Source organism: Crocodylus porosus, unplaced genomic scaffold, assembly GCF_001723895.1.
Source record: "Crocodylus porosus isolate Cpor-Errol unplaced genomic scaffold, CroPor_comp1, whole genome shotgun sequence".
Taxonomy (NCBI): domain Eukaryota; kingdom Metazoa; phylum Chordata; order Crocodylia; family Crocodylidae; genus Crocodylus; species Crocodylus porosus.
In genome coordinates this window covers 47,672,382-47,698,439 of record NW_017728918.1, presented here as the reverse complement: position 1 = coordinate 47,698,439, position 26,058 = coordinate 47,672,382, and the positions used below count along the sequence as shown (strand labels likewise).

The window sequence follows — 26,058 nt, the reverse complement described above, 5'->3', positions numbered from 1 at the left end:
AGGGTTGCTGGTACATTTGGTATCCAGATAATAGGCTTCTGGGAATTTTTTCCTACAAATTCCAATGTTCTATGGAAAATGGAATTATATTGAAGAAAACAAGAAAATACCCTTGGGTTTCCTGTTTCTCACTTTCTAAAACAAATATTTCCCCCATATTTTTTCAAAAATTATATCTGCCAACTGACTTATTTCCCATAGTTGTGTTATTTAGCAGACATTGGATCTTGTTTTATTCAGAAATACCAAATCTTCCTTGCAAGTCCTGGATAACAAAAATATACGAGGCCTGAAATAACAATACATTACTTCTGTTTTATGCTCATTTAACGCTATTGATTTCATGGCTTTTAAATTCTAGCAATACTTAAGATGTCACAGTAGAAGTGGGGTCAAATAAAGTTAGGGATTTATCAGCTAATCTAATGGCTTCTGATGAAAGCAGCAACCTAGTGGGAAATTGTAATGCAATAGATATTCTCTTTGTACTTACCTTGTGAGACTTTCACTTGAAAAATTTTCTAATGGGAACTTCCTTACTCTGTTGCCCACATTATATGGACATTGAAGCCAACATTTTCCAAAGGAGTCTTTGTTTGGATGATATTTTCTATTAACTCAAGTACCGCTTTAGGCAAAAAAATCATGTAAAAGGTTGTTTGTTGTTCAAGAAAAAATATTTTAGGAAGTCCTGAAGGTAGGTGGTGTATGTCTGCAATCCAGATTAATATAAATTTCCAAAAGTTACCATCATACTTCTTGTATGACTTCTTCTATTTCTTATTTATTGTATCTATTTCTTATAAGTATACAAGGTGTCTTATAGGCCTAAAATTACAAATCTCAAAATAAACAAAATTAACTGGGAGGGAGAGAGGGAAAGGGAATATGTCCAGAAAGGAGTATCAGAAGTTGGTCCCAGTAGTCAGTTCCTCAGGGTGTACCCCAGGATCATAGGGAAGTTGGATTGGAAAGGAACTCACAATGTCATCTTGTTCTGTTCAAAACAGAATTGTTGCTAAGTAAAACAGCTCAGCCATGTGTCTGTCCAACATGCTCTTGAAAATTTCCAAGGATAGATGCTGGTTTAGAGAACAAAAAAGGTCTCCCATAAATTGATTTAAATATATTATTCTTGGAGCCAGTTTGTTTGGCAATTTTAAAAGAAATTTCCAAGACACAGAGTTTAAGGTTATCATTTGACATACATTTTGTTTTAATCCATAACCCAGTGAAATGTGGTTGTTACTGTTTCTATCTGTAACAATGCAGAGCAATTTTACCAAGCTTTGGAATAAATACATTTAAGATGATACACATTTTTCAGTATAGTCTGACATCTAACTTCATGAATAAAAAAGACCCTATTAATCATGGGATGATGGAGTCACATAAATTGTATTTATCATTCTTGTAAGAGAATGAGTTGTCTCCTGTTAATGTTTTGAGATATTGCATAGTAATTAAACCAGAAGAATAAGTGAAGCCCATACTGTATGTAATCACCTAATACCCAACCTTCAAAATTTCTCTCTAATTATACATTTCCTTTTTCTGTTATATGGTGCATATATATTATATGTCTGGTTGTTGGTGTCTAAGCAAATAACTTACTGCATGATCATTATGCCGCATATGAACAAACAAAACTCGGTATGTCTTTAGTACCTGATGGCCAACATTATGCATATTTATGGACCGCGGTAATTCAGGCTCGGGGGGGGCGGGGGGGAAGCAGCCTGTCTGCAGGCTCACCAGAGACAACTTCAGGTATTTTTTAGGGCAGGCTCTCCCACAGCTCTGACTGGCTGAGGTAGCCCCCTATGGGTCTGATTACCACTGAACACCAGCACCCAGGCTATTCTTTCAGCTGTTTTGCTACTGTCTGTAGGAAGAGTGCTGAATGGGGACATTTTATTTGCTATGTGGGCAATCTTCACACTGCTCTTGCTCATCTTTACAGCTTGCACCATACAAAATGCTGAAATCTAGAATCACAGAAATTTAGGGTTGGAAGAAACATCAGGAGGTCATTTAGTCCAACCGCATGCTCAAAGCAGGATCATCCCCAACTACATCATCCCAGTTAAGGCTTTGCTTAGCTGGTTGGATGTGGGGTGACTGGGGTGAGGCTGGAAGGGAGGGAGGGTTTCCCCCCTGCCAGATGCCTGCCCCCACAATCAGGTGTGGGGTAGGGGCTTCACCTGGCCTAGCAGAAGATCTCCTGAGCTGTGCTTTGCCACATGGGAGAGGAGAGGAATTTCTGCCTCCCTTTGTGCAGCAGGGCAGAGCAGAGCTCAGGTGACACATGCCAGGTCCCCGTCCCCACAGTCGGGCATAGGGTGCTGGGGGCCTCCACCTCTGGAATGTCCCCCTGCCTGGCACTGGTCTCCCAAACCCTGCTTTGCAGGGAAGGGGAGGGGGAAATTCCTCTCTGCTCCTGCGTGGCAACAAAGCAAAGCAGGGTTCAGGAGAGCCGTGCTGGGCAGGGGGAAGCCCCTGCAGCAGGCTTACCCTGTGCCCTGTGCCCAGCTATGGGGGCAGGCACCCAGTATGCCTATGCCCGCAGCCCCTGGGGCAGGGGGTACTTACCTGCTCCGCTCTGGTAAGGGTTTTTAAAACTCCCTGCCAAAGTGGGGGCTTGAACAGCCTGTACTGGACTGCCTTTGGAAACACATGGGGCTTCCACAGTGTTTCTGGAGCTCTGCTGCCTTTCTTTGCACTTTAGGTAAGATTTTTTTAAACCTTTTTCCCCACCCACCTCCCCTATGACTTTAGGCCATTTCTTGCCAAATTGCAGTTTTCCATGGCTTCAGAGGAAACGCTAAATTTCAGGCTTTCCACTGAAATCCCCTGGTGCCTGAATTACAGTGGTCCCCATGTATATTATTCATGGAGTTTGCAAAATAGAAGGAATCCAAGATTTGTATATCAGGACTGTAGAAACACTGTTTTTTGTAAAACATGAATACTTTAAGTAATACTAAAATATTCACTTAAAATGTCATATTATTTATTCCAGTAGAAACATAAATCTAGTATACAGAGCTGGATTCTACATGGAGGGGGTTTATCATCACCAGGGATCCTGGTTTCCTCTCTTTAAAAAATCCAAAATTCTCTCAGAAAATAACTGCCAAATCCATATTTTTCCATGATTAAAATGAAACACCACTATATATATATAACTATCAGTTGAACACAATGTTTTATTGATATATTTATAATTTTAAAGCAATTTGGAAACCTCGATCTTGATAATGAAATATAATCTAAATATCTGTATATTTTGGTGCTTGATATTGGGTTTTTTTAATATTGAAAACCATAGTTCCTCCTGCCCTCTTCACTCACCAGGAGGTAGGTCCACCTGCAGTTGTTCCTACCTGCTGCTTTGTGGCACTGAGCAGCCCTGCTATGCTGGTGCTCTGCCCCTGCTCATGCTATTGCCAAGGGGAAGTCAGGGCCAGGGGGGTGTATGTAGGGCAGGGGGTGGGTGTGTGGGGAAGTGGGGGTGATGATAGATGATGCAGCCAAGGGGCACAGAGGGCACATTCCCTCCCAGATGTCTGTGCCCACAGTGGAAGAAAGAAGAAAATCCACATTTTTCTGTGGGAAATGGAAAACCCAGATCCCTAATCATCACTTAATTGGTGACATAGAATTAAAGATATTTGGTTCTTGAAATACCTGTATTTAGCAGGGACTGGATAGCTAAGAGAAGAATGTACAGCCATACCATCCTAGACCACAGGTTTATGAACCTAGCAAAGAGAAAATTGAAAGTTATAACCACTTGATAGTTCTTTAGCCTGTGTGAAATATTTTAAAACTCTTAAATCATTTCTTAATGGCAATATTTTTATCAGAGAAACCAATGAATTAGAAACAGAAAATACAATATAGTCTTTGGGGGAAGCACATGAAGTATTGTGAATCAGAGTTTACTAGGTAAAGACTTAAAAAATGAACATGACAAAAGAAGAATTGCTCTGTAAAATTATGAATGTTCAATGGACTTACATTGCATAAGTATGTCTGTTATAGTAGGTTACCTAGCTCATATATTTATTATGAACTACTGTTGGTCTCAAAAACTTCATTTGGATCCAAGCAATTATTTTTTCTTCTTAGATCTAAAATGTGTGGATCTCACCTGAGCTAACTCTCTCATGACCCAGACACAAGTCATATATTTTTGTATACTAATTTTCCTGACAGTTAATTATAAAGCAGTTAAACAGTTAAGGTTGAATCTATCTTCCATCATAAATCTGTTTTTTAATTCTTTCTCCATCATTTTCCCTAAAAAAGAAATGTGTCCTAAAAAAACAAAACTAATAGGGTTGTGTGAAGCTTCAGTCACTGATTCAATTCGGCAGAGATTAGGCCCAATTTGGTGGCCGAATCTCTGAATCTGAATCTCGAAACCCTTTAATCTCTCTAAATCAAATCAGAATCCTCTGAATCAATTCAGAGAGATTCAGAAAGATTCAGCTATTCAGGCATAGACACAGCTTTAAATGTTTTTTCTACGTGCTTCAAGGTACCAAGCAGCTCGTCAATGCTGTGATGCTGGGGCGGATGAAGAGTCTCACAGGAGTGTCAGGGGGTCACCAGCGAACTCGGCAACAGACCCAGAAGTGGACCAGAAGCACTTTTGGTCCACTTCTGGGTCCACCAGGGAGAGCGCTGGCTTAAATCACCCTGCCTCATTGACTGGTGCCTTCTGGGCCTGGCGGACACCCAGGGTTCCCCCGCAGCTGATCACCAAGCCAGGGGGACATGGGAGGGCCCCCTGCATGCTCCCCAGTGGACCTGGAAGTGGACCAGAAGTACTTTCAATCCACTTCTGGGTTTGCCACCAAGCATGGAGGGCTTCTCCCCCACCACACTGTGCTCCTGTGGGACACTTCATCCACCCCAGCATCGAAGCATTCATGAGTCATGCCTGGGACCTCAAGGTATGTAGAAAAAGCATTTAAAGCTGTGGCCAATCACTGAGTCTCCAAATCAGCATTGAATCTTCAGATTCAGCTGAATTGAATCAGAGACAGTGATCTGAATCAACGAATCAAATTGCTGCCCCTGATTTGGACCAAATCTAAATCCAAATCGAATCGGGCACATTTCGCACACCACTGCCAACTAAAGCTAAGAGAATTCTGTCCTATTCATCAAATCACTCTCTTCTCTGCTTTTGAGCTGACCTTTTTTTCTTTTTCTTTTTTTTCCTGTTTTTTTGCTTTAGGCAATATTTGAAAGTAAAACCTCACTTTTCTTCTAGTGATATACGTAATGAATTATAAATGTGTGCTTTTTATGACCCACCTGGCACTGCCATACCATCTGTGCCATACCAGCCTCTTCTGGACAGCTTCTGGAAGACATTTTGTTTAAGCAAGTCGTGGGGAATTCTGTATCTGGAACAAGATGGGCGAAGAAACATAGCCTGGCATTAACAGAATTAAAATTACAAGTATAAAATCTGCTTCTGTCTGTTTGCAGGAAATTTCATACTGTAGCAATCAAATAGATATAGGTGCTGGAATGAAGCTCTCCATCGATTCTCAAGGTGCCCCTTGTAAAATTACTACCCACACCATTATGCACTGCTGAAAAAAGAGCAGTTACACTTTAATTCCACTTCATGTTCTTTTTCTGGTCCTTAAAGCCATCCAAGCATGTCAGTGTCTTTTTCTTTTTTCCCAGATTTGTAACAGGACTGCATCTATAAAAACTGAGTTAGGGCAGCCTTTAAACTTTATGGATGACAAGACATGCAAATATCAGAAAGCTTTTGTTGTTACCACTGTTGCTATTTTGAACTGGGTGTATGGGAGGCTTAGTAAGCCCGGAGTTTTATAGGAGCAGTCCTTCCTGACCCCAAATTTGCACTATAAATAAAAGTTATCAATATGCATGCTAATTTTCAGCATGTAAAATTGAAGTAGTTGTACCTTGAAATATATTTAAAATTTTACTGAAATATATTCAAATGTTTTAGTATAAAATGGAGCTAAATTGTAGCTTTTTGAGCCATTGTCAACAGTACAAGAGTCCCCATTATACCTTCCCTTAGTTTGCTTAAGGTTTGTACTACATTTTGGTGAGAAATCGGTTTTCCTTTTTCTGGAATGTTTGCTTTATATTTTGCTTCTTGCTTAACACAGAGTTTTCTAGGGAAATTTAGAATTTGAAACTGGAAAAATCAGTTCCTGCTTCTGTTTCTTGCTATGAGACTAGCGAAGCAGGGGTCAGAACAGGGGTCAACTCTCATCTCTTTTAACAAATGAGAAGTGATATTAGCATACCATATAACTACAGTGGAGCTCAATAAGTTTATGAAGGGGATTATATGATGTAGCAGAGGATTGCACTTTGAAGACAAAGACATCCTTCCTCTCCTATCTCCCTATATACCTATCACGTACCCCTAAATTTTCATGGAAAAACTAGCATCTGCACATGTTCAGATATCTCTTTTAAAGAAGGTCATCTTAAATTAAAATTAATTTAAGGGGCACATAAACCAGATGTTAGATTAGAATTTTTATTCATTAGAAACCTACTTTCATATAATCATGGAGAATCACAATGGTTTCTGTATACACAGGTTGTCAGAGAATACTGAGATACACACGCTGCTTGATAGCCAAAGAATGATGGGACAAGCTGCCTGGTGAAACAGTAGAAACTCCTTCATTATAGATTATTAGTGTCCTCATTTTGTATAGATATCATCCATGCGCCAGATTTTCAAAAGTAGACAGCCACCTAAAAATGCTAATATTTGTCTAGAGGAATTTTTAAAAGTGCTAGCCTCTATTGATTTCCAGGAGAATGAACTCCCAAACCTGCCCATATGCTTGTGAAAATCCCTCCATACACCTATCTGTATCATGAAAACCACTGAAAATCTGACTCTATGGCTTAAATATGCATCTCTAGACAGTCTTACTTCTTTTGAAAACCATCACATTGCATATTGTTAGCCTTTTGATAGTTTTGAGACTAGCAATCCATGATGCAAAACTGCACAACAAATTTTGTCTGTCTTGTTTTTCAATATGATACAGCTCAGCCTGCATCAGAGAGCAGGCTGAGACATCTTGCTACATCCACAGAGCTGTGAGATTAAGCCCTGCTTTAGACTCATGTCAAAGGCTTCCACCAGCTGACACAGCTGTAAAAATGGATCTCTCATCATTTTGCCTTTTGGGTCAAAGGTGGCAGATATCACACTAGCTATATTGTGTGTCATTAGCTACAGATACTGAGGTGCCGGGTAGCCCAGCCTTTGCAACCCAGCCACCCAGCAGCTGCCACTTCTGACCAGTGCTCCCTGGCTCTCACATGGATGAAACATCCTGTTGCTGAAGTGCCACTGTAGCCCTGTTGCTGAAATGCCACAAAAGCCTGGTTTCATGGGCCAGATAGAACAGCTCCATGGGCCAGATCCAACCTGCCCCCTGCATTGTATGTATCATTTTAGTATTTGTTTTATATGCTATTGTGGGGCTGTCCTGAACTTTTCAGAGGGCAGGTTCATTTGGCTGCATAACAGGCATTTCTGTTACACAGTCCTCTAGGTACCAGTGATGCTCTGCTCGAATGTGCAGGTCTGCCTATGCTAATGAAATTATAAAATGGGGCCTGTTTTTAAGGAACGAGCTACAGGGGGCAAAGATTAACTCACCAAAGTTGCAAGCAGCCACCCCTGCCCCGAGGCTGCAAAGAGCCATGCAGAGATCCTTCTCCTCTGGTTGTTTCTGGTGGGGCGTTGGAGGAAACATGACCTCCAATATAAGAAGGGACCCGGAGCAGGCAAGTGAGGGAGCCCCAGAACTGGAAGTTCTTGACTCAGTCAGAGAAGCAGCGGGGATGACTGAAAGCACAGGAGAGCGATCAGGAAGGTTTTTCAGAGAGACGGCTCTGCTGAGGAAGCTGACAAAGAAGAAATCCTGAAGAAGCAGATCTCAGATAAACTGAAACTGCCACAAGGCAGCCCAGAGAGACAGGCAGGGAAGGAGGTACAGTAAAAACCCTAACAGAAGGTCTGAGAACAGGCACTGTAAAGACTGTACTGAAAGGGCAAGAAGAAGTCCAAGTTTTTTTTTCCCCCTCTTTTCTTTGAAGTGGGAGAGGATCCCTCCCAGATATAGCAGGATAGTGAGATGCAACTATCCAGACAATAGACCAGAAAAAATGGTAAAATACAGGTCAGTTTCTTGTCTTGCTCCAAGCCTGGTGGAAGATAACCAGGATCAAAGTGGCAATTGATTTGTCAGAGTCAGAGATGTAAGTAGTGTGTAGCCATCTCTGAGGCTGACCATACAGACCATGAATTAATACCCGATGCAATGGGTGAGGGTGTAGGGGTTACACTAAGCCAGACATCAAGACCAACAACATCAGAAGCCACACATCCAGGTATTTCTTTTCTCCCTTAACAACAAATCGTGGCAGGTGAGAGCATGGGAGTACAGAATGTTCCGTGAAGACATTGTGGTGGTCGAAGTGATAAGACTGTCTTAGTAGAGAAAGCAGAGAGAGAGAGAGAGGAAATATTCCAGATAAGGTAATAAGCACTAGAGACTGACTGAATACAGAAAATTGAGGCAAGCATCTAGCCCAAAGACAGGTAGGTGGATTTTGGTAAGAGCTGCTCCCCTTGGTCACTGTGTTCTAGGTTTTTTCCATATCTAATTTCTAATGTCCCTCATCCATTTCATTACATAAAGATTTGTCATCACAGAATTATTCAAAACTCTACCTCTTACTCAGTTATAAGATAAACTGTGTAAATGAGAAATAAAAGTTAAGTATGAATTGTCAAAATGTCATTTTGTTTGACAATTTGTCTATAAATTAAACTTCAATTTTTATAAAGTACTAAAATAATTTGATAATTTTAACACAGGAAAGTTGGTATTTTGCTGTCTTCTGACCAGATTAATATATAGGGACCTATATTATTAGGTGGTAGCTATATCTTGTAGTAATAGCTATAGTTAATGTTGCCAAAATTGTCTACATGCTAAACTTTTTTACACTATCATAACTTTATAATAGATATACACCTTAGGGACTGACATTTTATATACGTGAAAGAAACTTTATTTCCAGATTCTCAGGTATTTGGCTCTTTTGATCATGGATCAGAAGGTGCTATAGCCTCACAAGTCTTTGATTCAAATGCAGAAGAAAACCCAGGCTATCTTTTTCCTAGAATTGGTACATTCCTTGTAAAAAATGAGTTAACACCTCTCTTAAATGTACACGTACATAGCCAGTTAAAAACATTCAATAAAATACTAGCACAGGACCTGTAAACCTGTGCCTTCAGTCCTAACCATTCACTCATTCAAACATAGGAAATTAAACAATTGCCATGGCCCCAATCCTTCACTGACTTGTGCAACAGTGTGCTTTTGTTGCAAAAAAGGCCAACAGCACACTGGGTTATATCATCAGGAATGTTATTTGCAGATCAAGAGATGTCATTCTTCTGCTCTGTTCAGCACTGGTGAGGATTCACCCAGAGTACTGTGTTTAGTTTTGGCCTCACACTTCAAGAAGGATGTGGCCAGATTACAAAGAGTACAGTGCAGAGCAACAAAAATATAGCATAACTTATAAGGAAATGCTGAAAGAGCTAGGGTTACTTAGTCTGCAGAAGAAAAGACTAAGGGGGAATTTGATAACAGTCTTTAAATACCTGAAGGGTGATTATAGAGAGGATGGAGATTAGAATATTATCTGTGGTCATAGGACCAGGAGTAGTAGAATCATGCTGCAGTAGAGGAAGTTTAGGTTTCAGATTAGGAAGAACTTTATGATTATGAGGGTGGTCAAGCATTGGAACAGGCTACCTAGAGAACTTGTGGAATCTTCATCCCTAGAAATTTTCAAAAGCATGGCTGGGTTCTTTTATTCAGGAATGATCCTGCATTAAGCAGAGGGCTAAACTAGATACCCTTGTTAGGTCCCTTCTAGCCCTAACATCCTACGGGTGCCTGTACACAAGTGTGGAAGTGGCTCTGATGCGCTGTGATTATATTTGTGGATATTCTCCCAAAGTAGGTTTTATAAGTGGGCAGGCTTACCTGCTACTCTTTATCATGTCAGAATTATAGGACTCTTTGCCCCATCTCTCCGTCGCTCCTGAGACAGCTTTGATGTTAAGCTATTCTTCGGCAGTATGGATGGTATCTCGGGTAATGGTTGTAGTGACAAGGTTGGTCTCCCACAGGGCTCCATCACCCCTACACCCTGCCCCATTCCTCTCGGTTGAAAAATCATCTTTCCCTGCTTGCACTGAGTGCGAGTCACTGGTTCTCAGTTCCTGTCTAGCCTGGTTTGGCTATGGGATTAGCAGGAGTTTGATGGATATGTTCAGTAGGCGGGTTTTCCCTGCTCATGTGTTTCAGCCCAACTTGCAGAAATCTTCCTTCTCTCTGGGATCAGTGGATCCTGGGGAGATGAGGTTTCTGCCTTTCAGTCTCAGAGATTCACACTCAGGTGACTCATTGGGTCCCAGGTGTTGACTCTCTGGCTTGATTCATTAGAAGTCAGATGTACAAGGGATCTGACTTTGCCCTACTATATTTTCCTAGCCTGGAATTACTGAATAACACACACAAGAAAATTCTAATCCTATATTTAGGCTTCCAGATCTGCTCTCTGTAGATGACTTGTGCCTGGTGGCTCTTTGTTCAGTTCCTCCAGGCAAGTCCCTCCTTCTCCTGGGTAGTCTGGGAGCCTCTGAGGCTCACTGCATCCAATTTCTCCTCCTGCCCTCTCTCCTGAGGGTTTAACAGTTTTTCATGGAAGCACTCTTTCTCCCAGTGTACCTGTCTCCCCATCCTATGGGTCCACCCACAAGTACCCCTCTGTCCGGCTTCACTTATCTGGGCAGTTGGTAAGGTTGGTTCCTCACTCAGGGTCGCAATATCCCTGGTGTCCTATGAGGGTTCGGCTTGCTGGGTCTTGGCTGTGGCAGAGTCCTGCTTCTGGTCCTGCTGCAGTGTCTCCTTCCTCCTCCATGCCAAACATTGAGCTCCTCTTGGCATGCTCCTTTTAAACTTTCCGGGCTTCTTCTGGACCAATCAGCACAGGTTCTCAGGGCACATTTTCCCTGGACCAGGTTATGGTCCCCATTCCCTTCCCTGAAGCTCCTTTCATTGTGCAGGGGAAGCATTGCCTCTTTGGAGCCTGCCAGATGTTTCTCTGCCATGCCTAGTAATGTGTCCTGTCCAGCCCCTGATGGGCAAGTTCCCTCCCCCAGAGCTTCCTCAGGGCACCAGGGCAGCCCAGCTCACTCAATCTTCTCTAGGTGAGTTCCCCACCTCCTTGTTTGACATGTGTGGTTTTCCAGGACCCTGATGGGTAAGTTTTTCTCTTGGGCTTGTGGCTGGCAGACTGGGAAGCCACTTCTCACCTGAGTCCTGCCAGGTGTGTTTTTCCCTGGCATGGTCCCTCTGATAGGGGTCTAGTAGGGGTCACTTTCCAGCCCCTGTTACAGGTTTACTATTAGAGTATCTGGTCTCTAATTGCAGCTAGTGCAAGCTATGTTCAGTTCTATCCTCATAGCTATATATATTCTAGTATTTGATAATATGTAATTTGTATATATCTTTACATTTCAGCTAAGGTTGTTAGTAGGGCCATAATTAACTTGAATTTCCCATGAGTGTTCACACATAGAAGAGTCAATGGCTGACAATTAGCATTTGACTTGGTTTGTGTATTGGTCTCTATAGGGACGAAAAGCCTAGATCTGACCAGAAAATGATCTAGTTACATTTTTAAAAGAAGACTGATACCTACATGGTCAAACTGTCCCACAGGAGAGACAGAAGTTACATTTGTCATGTGATCAGCCCCTTGAAAGTTCTCTACAGCTTTGCCCTTACAGAAGGGCATTGCTGCAGAGTGCTTTAAAAGTGCCTGATTGCCCAATAATCTGAACCTTTATTACGTTACATGAGGATACGGATGAAGGTGCTCTGAAGCGGTGTGCCTTTATTAACATTTGTCAGCATGTGCTGGGAGCAGAGCTGGGCTAATATAGCACAGCTTTGCTCCCCGGTGCAGTCTTTAGAATGCCGGGGGGGAAGGGGAAGGAGGGATTTCCATCTGGGGTTTGCTCAGCCTGTGCTATAGGGTGGGGTGGCTGGATTGGAGTCACCCCTCTTTCCCTCAAGGTTTCATGACCCAAAAGTTAAGGACTCAGGTATAAGGGCAGAGGATCTGAGGTGTTGATATAGGAAGCTATCTTGGGACAATCTTGGTCTGGTTCTTGGGGTGAGTGGTAGCATGACTGTCCCTCATGGACAGATCTATGACCCTTGGGAGCACGAATTCATAATTTACAGGACACAAAAACCCATTCACCAAACATAGACGTTGGTTTTATGGCCCATTACAGTGTACAGAATCATAAAATATCCATGCATGCCACATAGCAAACCCCCAAAATTAAATGTCTCCATGACACCGAGCTCATGGTCTAAAGATATCGTGTTGACTTCCTTTGAAAACAAGGACTTGAAGCTCAGAGTTGGATTGGTTGTTTTGTGAAAAATGGTATCTCACTAGTGGTAGGCTCTTTTCTTCCTTTTATTGGAAAGAAAAAAGTGTTATTTGGTTTCATCAATAGCTTCTGTGTGGAAATTTTATGCACTGGGTGAAGTATATCACATATTGGATAGGTACAAGTATATCACATATTGGATAGGTACAACAAGATCCTTGTTTTGATAGTTGTGTTGTGGTGGTGTTCAGTCACAGATTGGCAGATTTTGCACTTGTTATTCTTCAAGGTCTGATTCCATTTTCCATTTGTTGATCAGTAAAGTTTGCCTTTAATTATAAATTTGGAGTGGTTGTTTTGGTGGTTTGAAAGGCAGGACAAAGGCTTGGGGGGAAAATCTTTCAAGGGATAATTTTCTTCAAGTGTGTATCGTAGCTGTTTAAATGGTCTTTCATATATGTGCCAGTGGGAGATGGTGTGTAACAACTAAAGGGTTGTGGCTAGTGGAACTTTACTTTCTGCACTAAGCACTAGATCCTAATGCCTAACTAATTACCAAATTCTTTTTTCTTCTTCATATTGAGGAATTGCTGCCACTGCTGACAAAATTCTAAGACCTTAACTCATCTATCTTCTCATTAAAAGAGGTGCAGTCTTCAGTTGTTTTTTTCCCTTCAGTGGCTTTAATTTGTTTCTTATACCTTTTACATCCATTTTTCAAAATTGCACACCTCATGAGGCTGTGTTTAATCAACTGTAGCCCTTGAAGGAGCTACTTTTATGGCTACTGCCTGAGGTTTCAGTGTGGGTTTTGCTGAATCTTTTAACTTTCCCAGAGTCACCTTTTCTCATTTCTGGCCCTGTGCCTCAGGTGCAGCAAGTCTGCTGTTCGTTAAGAGTCCTAGTAGCAGCACTTTACCTGGTGGCCCCAAGTGAAATTTTAGTAACAGGCCCCTCTTTGCCAGAAATAATAATAATTTTAATAATAATAATCAGACAACAGGGAAAAATTACCATTTTGGGGGCCCCTTTCTGTCGAGGCCCCACGTGGCCACCTGATTCACCCATGCCTATGTCTGGCCTGGCCTAGTAGGCAGCAACACTTTTCTCTTTTGCAGATTTTTAGCTGTCATTGCTAAGTTCCTATTTTGCTTCTGTACTTGGTGTAACATGTTATGCATTTGTACTGCTTACTGCCCTGTCAACTGGGCTTGCTTTGTAGTGTTCTGTTACTTGCATTAGCTCTATGTCTTTTTTCTCCCTAATGTCTCATTCTGCTGATTTCATAGCTTGTTACTTTAACCATGTTATGGTCATAGCCATTAGAGCTGTGTGAATCTTCTGGTGCTGATTTGACTTGAAGGAGATTCGGCCCAATTCAGCAGCTGAATCTCCAAATCTGAATCAAATCAGGAGACCGTTTAAAAGGTCCGAATCGATTTGAAGCTCTCTGAATAGATTTGGAAAAAATTCGGAGAGCTTCAGAGATTTGAGTAGTCCCTGCTGGCTGCCTCAGGGAGCTGGACCTGGACTCTGTGCTGGTAAGTAGGAGGTGGGAGAGGGGGACAGGAGGAGGTGGGGAGGGAACTAGGAGGGACTCCTACCATGCCCCATCCCCTGCCTGCTCCTCCAGCCCCCCTGAGCTCCCCCTGACCCCTGCTTGCTCTCCCAGCCTCCCCCACTCTATGGCTGCCCCACCTGACCCCAGCTCCTGGCTCTTTAAAAAAAGGCCCTACTCACTGGCTGATGCCAGGTGGGGGGTGATCCCCCTTACCCTGTGCTGCATGGGGGGCTCTGCCATGAGCCCCCCCTGGCTGCCACATCCAGCCCCAGAGTTGGCTCTTTGAAAAGAAAAAAAGCCACTACACACCAGCTGCTGCAGCAGCCTTGGGGCTTCTGGGGGCTCATGACAGGGCCCCCCATGTAGTGCAGGGCAGTGGGGGACAGTGGGGATCACCCCCCACACACACTTGGCAGGAGCCAGTGAGTTGGGGCTTTTTTTGCTTTTTTTTTAATAAGTCAGGAGCTGGGACAGGCAGGGCAGCCATGGGTGGAGGGGGGTTAGGAGAGTGATCAGGGGTCGGGGGGCTCATGGAAGAACCCTCCACAGCATGGGGCAGCAGGGGACAACAGGGATTGGTTCCCCTCCCCACCCAGCTTGGCAGCAGCCAGTGAATGTGGGCTTTCTTTTTTTTCTTTCTTTTCTATTTTTAAGAGCCAGGAGCAGGGCTGCAAGAGTGGGTGGGGGGTGGGGGGCTCATCACATGGGGCAGTGGGGGGACAGTAAGAATCACCCCACACTTGGCAGCAGCTGGTGAGTGCTGGGCTTTTTTAAAAAAAAGCCAGGAGCTGGGGCCATGCAGGGCAGCCATTGATGGGGCTGGGAGAGTGGGATGGGGCTGATTCAGAGATTCATCTTTGAATTAGATATGGCCGAATCAATTTGGGACAGTGATTTGAATCACTGAATTGAATCACTGTCCCCCAATGTCGGCCAAATTCGAACCCAAAGCAAATACTAGTCACTTCTCATAGGCCTAACAGCCATAGCCCCTAAAGTTCTATCATTTGTACTCTTGTTCCAAGTTGGTTATATAGTTACCTCTGTCATTATTTTCTTTATTCCTGTCCTTATCCTCCCCGCTTTGTTTCTTAAAATCATATGGCCTACCTTTCTCCATTATCCAAAGTGCCCACGTCTCATCAAACTCAGTGGGGTGACCCTAATCAAATCAGTAGTTGAGACCACCAGCACCTCCGCAGGTATACACTGTGTCAGAGTGCTTTCTCCGCTGCTGCTACAAGCTGCATGTGTGCTCTTGAAGACCTCCATGTTATAGAAAGAATGAGCACAGTCTTGGTTCAGTGACAGAAGTTCAGCTAGATTTATTACGTACAAAGCACTTACTTATATAGTCCATGGGTTGCAAGTATTAACCCTGAATACATATGGTAAAGGTATAGGAATAACTCACATATTGAGCCCCCTAGGCCTCATGGAAAGTATTAACGGTTTGCAGCCCCTTTTATACACTGATCAAAACAACTGCCATTTACACTGTACACATATTATGTTCTTACCTTCTTTATCAGTTCATTTTAATCCTTGTACATTCCACCCTTATCTTGATGTCCTGGACCACCTTGCTGCAGTTTACCAATCAAGTTTCTCCATTAGCCTACATAATCCACATTAACCTACATTAGTCTACATAACCTAATCATATATCAGTGTTGGCCCTAGTGAGGCCTGTTTTGGTTAATGCTTTGAGCAGGGCCTTTATGTGAACAGAACCTGTACACACACTGATCAACAGTTGTATTAATCAGTGCTCTATCTAGGCATACAGTGTGTTTTATACAAGTATTTAGGAGGGCTTAAAGATCATGCACATCATCATACATCAGCATACAACAAATGAGCCAAATATGTAAGTCTTTTATATTTGTATACCATGCTCTTCCTTGCTTTATCTGTGTGACATAAGTGCGGGTATTCTCCCCTTCAGTGGTGTTCCTAGCTTGTCTCCACTACTCTGCTGTTTGGCTATTGAAAACAAACTGAGAATTGCCACTGGACTAATTTGTTAGTTCAGTGGGCATAAACTTTGTTCATCTCAGTGCATGCACCACCAGTTCTAACAGAGGAGGTTTTGCCATCTTAAAGAATTATACCCTCATCCAGAATGTGTAAAATGTGGGTCTTCTCCCCTACAGGAGTGACCAATCTGCATTTTTGCTAATAAAAAAATTTGTCAGATAAATAAGAGAAATCACATAAACAGTAACCATATATTGGGAGACACAAAAATAGATGGAAAATAAGCATAAGAGCTGGATATGATTTTATCCTGCACTTCCCACTAGATGCAACCCCTGACTCCAACCAGTAACAAAGTACCTGCAACCATCTTGTACACTGTCCAGATTCCCTGAATTGACCACCATTTGCCTCTTGAGGGAAGACTTATGTACCTTCACCTTATCTATCCATCTACCTTCTATTCAATTATCGGGGATAGCTTATATGTACCGGTGTCATTTCTCAACTGTAGGGCCCTACAAAATTAATAGTAGTAGTAGTATGCCCTGCAGCTCCTTTAATCTGATGGGTGGAGAGGCCCTGCTTGTAGCTTTCTCCCAATTGGCAGGAAGGCGAAAACCGTGGTTTTAAAAACAGCGTTGTTTTTGCCTCCCCACCAGTCAGCAGCAAGCAGTGGGGCCACTGAGGCCCCTTGGTCAATCAGAGGCTAGAAGCAAACAATGGTGCCATGTTTAAAACCATAGTTTTCACATCACTGCTGATCAGGAGTGAGCCACAAGCAGGGCCCTTCCACCAATCAGTTGGGGAGGCAGAGGCATGGGGGAATCTGCAAAATTAAACCAGCTGCCGTGCACACCACTTGTGCTTTGAATTTGGTGGGGTGCCACTCATCTGATTTTATCTAGGAAATGTGTACATCCTTTCAAATATATAGACCAGTAATTTAATATTCTTTGCTATCAATTAGTCAAAGAAATACAAATTCTCTTTTATTTTGTTCAAAGGTAACAGATATCAATCTGCACATGACATTTAATCTGATTAAATTCTTTCCAGGTGTCAACCTTGTTAATAGCTTCCCCCTTCGAAGTGTAAACCAATGTTACTTGAGATGGCTTATATACTGCCCCCCTCACCACCTTTAATCAGTATTTATAGCCATCTCAAATGTAAATTCTCACAGTTTATTCCTTGGATGTATAAATAGTATTGTCTGGAGAGGAATACTTAATCTAACAAACACCTTATTGCCTTTTGCAAGTCAACCCTTATAAAATGGCAAATTTGGCTATGATCAAGTGTGACTGGAATCATCTAAACTCCAAGCCTCTGGGCCCGAGCTTACACATAGGAAGCCCCCCTGGATATGGGGGGAGTATCTGAACTCCCAGGCCTATTGGTCTGGAAGGGAGGACACTGTCCCAGTTGTAGCTTTATGGCCTATAGGCCCTTAAAGGTATGGTTATTGAGGTTTGGTCAATTGAATTTGGAATTGAATTGTCACTTGGAAAAAAATATATAGCCCTGAAACTATGGTTCATACAAACATAAAGATGTTGAAACTAAACACAACTTCATAGAAACTAAACACTACATTAGTAAATCTAACTCAGGAAACTATCTATGTATGACACCCCACAAAAATACCACTAAAACTAGTCCTGCTTCCAGGGCCAGCCCACAGTTTTTGGGGGCCCCCTGCCACAAAGAAGCCGCTGGTGGGGTGGTGGGGTGGCGAGCAGCCGGAGAAGCCGATGGCAGCATCAACAGTGGTGGGGGGGAGAGGGAGACGGTGAGCAGCTGGTGGCCCTTAGTTGTGGGGTCCCCTGCAGCCTCAGGTTTCACAGGATAGGACGGGCCAGCCCTGTCTGCTTCTGTGGTTCATGACAATATGTACAATATGCTTCTGTTTAAATGTGATACTTAACTGCTACTGTTGGCATTGGTAAATCTATGTCATACAAACAAATAAAAAACAAATAAAAATGTAGCATTCAAGATAGATGAGTTAATATTGTAGTGGAAATTTCATCTCTTGTATTTCCTTTTTTTATTTGTAATGTTGCATTAGAAGAGATCACAACCATATACCGAGCCTGTATTTATACAAATCTCTCCAACATTCAAAAAATTGTCAGACTATGGAATAATATATTCTAGCTGCATCTCTTCATTTTATATATGAAAATGTTTATCCTACTCTGTATATTTGTATGGTGGTGTATAATTCATATCACTGTCCGATTTTCAAATGTGCACAAGGAGGTAAAGGAAATTAGACCTCTCTGTTATTATAGTACAGTTTCTATAGTTGCTGACTAAGAACTGTTTTTCTGAAACCTGAGTAAATTAGAACACTTTACCTAGGGAAATCTACATCAAAATTGTATCTGGTTTAGAAAATAACACAGTTCTATTATAACTTAAATAGGGGTGAGGGTGAGACTGGAAAATAAAAACATTCTTCTAAAGAAAGATTACTAAAGAGATGCTTACTTCAGCCTATTTTTCTAGTACTTAATGTGAATTTAGTACTTTTTCTACATAACTTCATGATGATTACACAAATCTGTGTTGTTTGTCAGTTATACTATATGCTTTGTGACCAAAAAAAACAAATAAACCAGCTTCTATTTGCATATTCACAAGGCATTAGGCAGGGAAAAAAAGCCTTTGAACCAATATATAAATTATATGAGTTTGGTTATTGTTTATAAGTTTATTAGTATGCTTAGGAAAGAAGAATGTTATATTACCTGAGGAAGAGATAACTTGCGGGCTGGATATGAGGATAATTATATGTACTTATATGAATCAGATCTTTCAGGTTTATGAACACTTTGGATACATTCATGGTTTTAAATAGTGTGAGGGACACACTTTCAGGATTTATTACACGATGTCTACACAGGATGTGCCTAAGTGGATTTGACTATACATGGGGCACTACTGAATCCGGAAAATTCCTGTTTGGCTTGGTAGCTTAAAGAGGTTTCATATGTATGAAGGTCTCTGCCTTTTCTAAGCTGAGCTGCTTTAGAGAGAGAAGGAGAATGGGACTATGGACATATAATATGAATTCCCTAACTCCTGAGCAGCTGTGAAATTCCTAGTCATAGCTTTTCATTCCTGGTTTTTTTAGATCTGATGAAAGAAATCAGTTTTCATTTGGATAGATTGTTCCATAGAGCAGCCACTAGCCTTGAAAACCATATGCTGTGTTGTCTTTCTAGGGACCTCTGTCAGTTTAATCTACTTGTTATTCCCTTCTTGAAGAAATCAAAGGCAACATGAATATTACTTTATTTTCAAATAAAAAAAAAAGATTTAATCTTCCAGTATCCAGTATACTACAGGATTTAATCTTCCAATAGCCAATATGCTAAACTGATGCTCTGGTTTAGAAATTATTTATTGTAGCATTCTAATTTATTCACAATTTGTTCATTGCTCTAAATTGTCTGTCATTCACTGGAAATTACATCCTGTACATGATTTGCTAATGAAGGATAAGAAATGCAAGAATGGCAGAACAGATCTATGCAATACTTAGTGACTGGGTATAAACTTCCAGTGTCTTTTTCACTCAGATTAGTTTCTCTCCTTTTCTGTTACATTCCCTGTAAGCGGGATTTCTGTTTCAATGGATATTGTAATTGAGAGAAACTAAATGAAGCCCCACTATCCCCATTTGTCTTTAAGGCAAGATAACCACTTATGTAAGTTTCATTCCAATTTTGGTCACTGAAGCATTTTACTGGTTCTGATTAGTCCCACAGAGTGGGAGCATCATCATCTTGTCAGTTCAGAAGAGTCATTAAAATTTGTGTAAGCTGTGGTGATGCATGAGCTAGGGATATGTAAATTCCCTGTTAGTGAGTGCATTCTTCATCCTGTCAATTTTCTGGTACCTGCTGTTAACTCTGTAGGTAACCCACTGCTGCTGCTAAGAAGAAAATATATAAAGGAATCAATCCACTTATAAAGAAATACTACAGGTATGTCTTAAACGTTTACACTCAAATTTCTTTAGACTATGTATAAAACTGATTTTCACATCATTTGGGGATAATGGGAAAAAAAATGTCACCCCATCAGATTTACATATAAAAATATAAAGAAGAGAAAATCAGAGAACAATGATAAAAAGTCACATTTCCACCCATCAGACCAGGATAGGTAAGGGGCTTCATTTCCTATAGCCAAGGGAACACAGGGAAGTGGCTTAGTTAGCAGCATATCTGGCCACCTTTGATACCTCAGCCTAGATTCTGAAGTACCTAATTACACTACAGTTCCCTGGGGGCAGCCTGCAGTGTTTTAGACAAACACTTGCAGAGGAACCTTTGGATAGAATGATCTTGCCTTGAGAGGAGAGTTGACTGAAATGACCCCCTGAGGTCCCTTTCAGTCCTATTTTTCTGTGATTCTATAAGTGCAAGGTGAGTTTTTTCAACTTAAGCCCTCTAGCATGACCTCTTAAAAGCTCTGCTGTGACACTCCAACACAATGATCAATCTATTAATATGAAAATAAAGAAAACAATTTAAAACTACTGAAATTGCAGATAATAGTTTCTCCTCTGGTGCTTTCATTTCTGCAGGTGGTACTCACTGCATGTAGCTCCTAATCTGCCCCTAATCTAAGATGACACTAACTTGTGGGGTATTACAGCACTGATATTTACATACATTTCAACTACTCATGAAGAATCACTCCAGTATAAATACAGCAAACAAGTTAGGAGGTCTTCTATGAGTAGCTATTTTTTTCACAAACATATTTGCTACAGTAAATGCAAAGTCAACACTATTTTTCCGTTACATTTCAGTTCCCTAAGAGCCTTCTGGCAAAATTCTGGGACAGCGATATACTGAAAAAAAAATCAATAGTTTGGGAGATATACCTGAGCATATATTGTCAGAGGAGCTTATTTTATTTAAATTGACCAGTAATTAGCTCAGCCAGTGGAAAGTGATTAGGCATGCAATACTGTTACTCAGTCCAATAACGTTTCCTGTATCAAGATATTTATTAAATATGTGCATGCCATCTTACAGATCAACTCACCTTATATCAGTGTTTCTCAACTGGGGTGCTGTGGCACCCTGGATTGCCATGAGATTCTTCTAAAGGTGCTGCAGGGTGCTGCATAATATAAGCACTGTTAGGTGTGCAAACACCTACACAATTTAGAAACTACTCCCAGAGATTTCATATAGGAATCCATAGTATCAAAAGCATTGTGAAATATTGTGGTCTTTCAGAGTTCTTTTCAAGAGAATTGCTCTATTGTTTTTCTGTAGATAAATGAGTATAAACTAAGAGCTGGCATTTTTTGGAGAATACCTTGAGTCTACTTGAGTCTAAAAAGGTTTAGAACCACTATTTTATAAAATGGAAATACCAACTGCCATTGTTATATGCTTTCAATATTTACTTTGGAAAATACCTAAATCTAGCCTACTAGCTGTCTGGTAAGAGTTAAACCCAGTATTTTAAATGTTTTTGGACACCTAAATCCCATTGAAATCACTGAGAATTATACCTCTAAATACTTTAAATCCTTTTGTTTGCAATCTGCATCTGACTCAAATACCCTTTTTACTGATGCCACTAAAGTTAGTACACACACTTGTAGTTTATACGGATCCTACTCCCAGATTCAGGGTAGTTCAGCAGTGGGGAAAAACCATTTTAAGCGATGAAAAACCATGTGTTTTCAGCTCATCAGCAGGTCTACTCATATTCAGACAGATGCAGGTCCTAGTTTAGAAGGAGCACGCTCTTCCTGTTCCTGGAATTCACTCTTCCAAACAAACCTCTTCAAAGTTTTAGAAACAACCTGTTAACTGCCTGCAGGCAGAACCCTTGCAATTCTAACCCCCAGAGGAAATTACATATCAGTAGCAAAAGCAGGCATCTTTTCTACATGTTATAATATGTATATTAAATTACTCTCTCTGCAATGAAAGCTAAATTGGATATTCTATGTCTACATTGGAAAACAGTAATAACACGTTGTATCTCTATCTTGAAATTGGACCCCAAGGGTTGCTGGCAGAATGCAAACTAACATGAGTTGCTATAGGATATGGTATAGTTGTTCATTATGGCTCTCTAAACTACAGTGATGAAATCTGATACCACACCTATCCAGGGTTATCTTAGAGTGGGATCTGGCATTTTTACAGTGCTCTGTGTGTCCTGTCCTTCTATTTGGTTACAGCTGTAGAGCACTTTCTGTATGCTTACTGCGCAATAAGTGTAACTTCTGTACACGTGTGGCAGCAGGCTTGGAGCTACTGATAGTTTAAGATCAGGCAAGCTGTGGCTGAGGCAGGCCACAGGTGTGGCTGGAAGGCAGATAAGGACCATGTCTGAGAAGCAGCCTGTAGGTCTGGTCAGGGCTGATTGTGGAGTTATCTGACCCAGGAGAAGGGTTCAGCTTAAACCGGATGTAAGCCCAGGCCCTGAGCTAAGTTGGCAGTAAGGTCCTAGAGGCTGATGAGGGAACATCTAAACAGGATGGCTGTAGCTCCTGAGTGCCAACACAGAGAGAACAGCCCACAGCAGTCTGGAGGCTTGGGAAGACATTATGGGGAGGAGGTCCCTGGAGGTCCAGTAAGGGGGTCCAGGAGCCTGGGGAGGGGCTGATAGTAAGACCAGAGCCCAGTGAGGGGTTGAGTGTGGGGCCAGGAGAGCAGGGGTGCAGGGGTCTGAGAGCCCAGAGTGAGACTGAGAGTAGAGAGAAAGATAATCAGAGTGATGACAGCTGTGAGACATCGGGTGTGGTGTAGAGGCAAACAGAGCCATGCAATCAACCCTTAAGAAAATGATCTGGTGGTCATTAGAATGAGACCAACTCTGGAAGAAGGGGTGACCTCCCAAAGGAGCATCATGGCCACCCTTGGAGGGCACCCTGTTAGAACCCAGCCTTAGGTTCTAAGGTCCAGCCCTGCAGTCTGATCTATGGTGGGATATATCTGCACCTGTGGAGAAGTCTATTGAATTTTACATGAGATAAAGAGTTTGTTGCTGTGTGTCAGATTGTAGGATCAGGGCTAAATCAGATACAAAAAGTTACAAATACAAATACAATATGTTATTCATTCCAACTATTAAAAAAAGTAGCTTTACTTTGCGTAAAATATAATAAATTATAACACAAAAATAGTCAACCCTTGCATACTTTTCCATCTCACCATATCGACACAAAAAAGAGGTAGACAAATTATTAGAGATAATGCACAAACCATGAAAAACAGGAATTTATAAGCAAAGTTGATACAAACTTCTATAATTTATGGTTGCCTAAAATGGTACAATAAAAGATCTGTTTTTAATTGCATATCCTTTAACAAAATTTAAACATTCGGTTCAAACTTGTGCATCTGATTCTGTTGTCATTGTTGTTTTTCAAACATTTCAGCTAAAAGGCTTCAGCTCTTCCTTATGATATTGAGAATATATGTTGAAAACATTCCAAAAATGTATACACCTATTTATTAGTGAACATCTAGTGCTGCCTGATTTAAAGAAATGATGTGAAATTAGACAACGTGGGGCAATTCATTGTGGGGCAATGTTAGAGAATTCAGTGGGGCTCACTAAAACATGGTGGGACCCAACGCAAGACTGGGTGGTGAATATCAAGGGCTATAGGTTGTACAGGAGGGATAGGACAGGGAGGAAAGGTGGGGGTGTGGCACTCTACATTAAGGAGGAATACATATCCTCATCAATTAGCAAAGAGTCAGAGGAGGGGCACTCTGAAGTGCTCTGGGTTAGAATATAAGGCAGTTGAGGGGAAAGAGATTTAACAGTGGGGGTGTAGTACAGACCACCCAACCAAGGGGAATAGCTAAACCAGGAATTCTTCAGAAGATAGTTAGGTCAAAGGATGTGGTCATCATGGGTGACCTACACTTTCCAGACATCTGCTGGAAAGAGCAGTCAGCCAGGTCTGACCGCTAACCTAGGTTCCTAGTCAGAATGCAGGACCTCCATCTAACCCAGGAGGTGCACAGCCCCACCATGGGAGATGACTTGTTGGACCTGATGCTGGCCACTGGTGATGACCTGGTGAGGGGGCTGTGGGTGCTCAACCACCTGGGCAACAGCGATCATCACCTGCTGGAATTCACCATCCAGCGCAAGGTGGCAAAGGCCTATAGCAAGGCAGCAGCCCTAGATTTCAGGAGGTCAGACTTCAATGAGCTAAGGAGAATAGTTGGGGAAGCACTGAGGTCCTGGAGGGGAGGGGAGCCAGGTGTCCAAGAAGAGTGGTCGCTTCTTAAGGAGACAATCCTCCAAGCCCAAAGGGTGGTAACCCCAACATGGAACAAAGGGAGCAGGAGGGCACATAAGCCCCCATGGCTCACCAAAAGCATCCAGGAATGTCTCCTAGCTAAAAGGGAGGTGCACACTGAATGGAAGGGAGGGGCCATCACCAGGGAGGATTATACTGCAGTTCCTTGGGGATGCAGAGGGCAGTCAGGAAGGCCAAGACAGAGATGGAACTGAGACTAACTTCCCAGATCAAGGACAAGAAGTCCTTTTTTAAATACATAGGGGGGAAAAAGAAGGTTCTGGATAATCTGGGGCCCCTGCAAGACACGCTAGGAAATTTGGTCATCACACCAGATGACAAAGCTAACCTATTTAATGATTTCTTTGCCTCCATTTTCCTCACCAGGGACCAGAACAGCCACCCCCCTCTCTGGGGCCCCCTTAGAACCCAGGAGAGGTGCACCTAGGCCAAGGGTTAGTGAGGAACTAGTTAGGGAATTTCTGGAGGGTCTGGGTGTATTCAAATCAGCTGGACTGGACAATCTCCACCCCAGAGTGCTGAGGGAATTAGCTGAGGTCATTGAGGGACCCCTGGCATGGCTTTATGAGCATTCGTGGTGCTCAGGTGTGGTGCCAGAGGACTGGAAGAGGGACAATGCTGTTCCCATCTTCAAAAAGGGGAGGAAGGAGGACCTGGGAAACTATAGGTCAGTTAGTCTTACCTCAATCCTGAGCAAGTTTTATGAGAGAACTATTCTGGCACATGTCCACAAGGGGCCAGCAGGGGAGATTATGCTTAGGGGCAACAAATACGGGATCATTAGAGGCAGGTCCTGTCAGACCAACTTGGTGGCCTTCTATGACCAGATCACCAAATCCTTAGATGCAGGGGTAGCAGTGGACATAGTCTTCCTGGATTTTTGGAAGGCCTTCTATACTGTCTCTCACCCCGTTCTTATTAAGAAACTGGGGGATTGTGGGGTCAACACCTACACAGTCAAATAGGTCACCAACTGGCTAGAGGGCCGCACCCAGAGAGTGGTAGTGAATGGGTCATTTTCGACCTGGAGGGATGTGGGCAGTGGGGTTCTGCAGGGCTCAATCCTCAGGTCCGCACTGTTCAACATCTTCATCAGTGACTTGGACAAGGGTGTAAAAAGCACCCTGTTCAAATTTGCTGATGACACTAAAATGTGGGGGGATGTGGGCATGCTAGAAGGAAGGAATAGGTTACAATCAGACCTAGACAGGTTACAGGGGTGGGTGGATGAGAATAGGATGGGATTCAACACCAACAAGTGCAAGGTGATGCATCTGGGGAGGAAGAACCAGCTCCATACCTACAGGCTGGGGAACTTCCTTCTTGTCAGTACAGAGGCAGAAAAGGATCTTGGAGTCATCACTGATGCCAAGATGAACATGAGCTGGCAGTGTAGCGATTCAGTCAGGAAGGCCAACCTCACCTTGTCATCCATCCACAAATGCATCTCGAACAGGTCCAAGGAGGCAATACTGCCCCTCTATGCGGTACTTGTCAGGCCGCAGCTGGAGTACTGCTTTCAGTTCTGGGTGCTGCACTTCAGGAGGGATGTGGACAACATGGAGAGGGTCCAGAGGAGGGCCACTCGCATGATCAGGGGGCAACAGGGCCGGCCCTATGAGGAGAAGTTTGGGACCTGAACCT

General features: G+C 42.4%; 1 protein-coding gene and 1 long non-coding RNA gene across 2 annotated transcripts in view; one reads left to right on the top strand and one right to left on the bottom strand.

Annotated features, from left to right (window-relative positions):
- KHDRBS2 (KH RNA binding domain containing, signal transduction associated 2) overlaps positions 1-26,058 on the top strand; it is a 739,858-nt gene that overhangs the window by 173,226 nt on the left and 540,574 nt on the right. The gene's annotated exons all lie outside the window — the stretch shown is intronic.
- The window catches only part of LOC109311762, a 17,249-nt gene continuing 3,585 nt past the window's right edge, over positions 12,395-26,058 (bottom strand). Inside the window, exon 2 of the long non-coding RNA XR_002101606.1 lies at positions 12,395-12,621. This is a non-coding gene — a long non-coding RNA (uncharacterized LOC109311762). The remainder of the gene's footprint in view (positions 12,622-26,058) is intronic.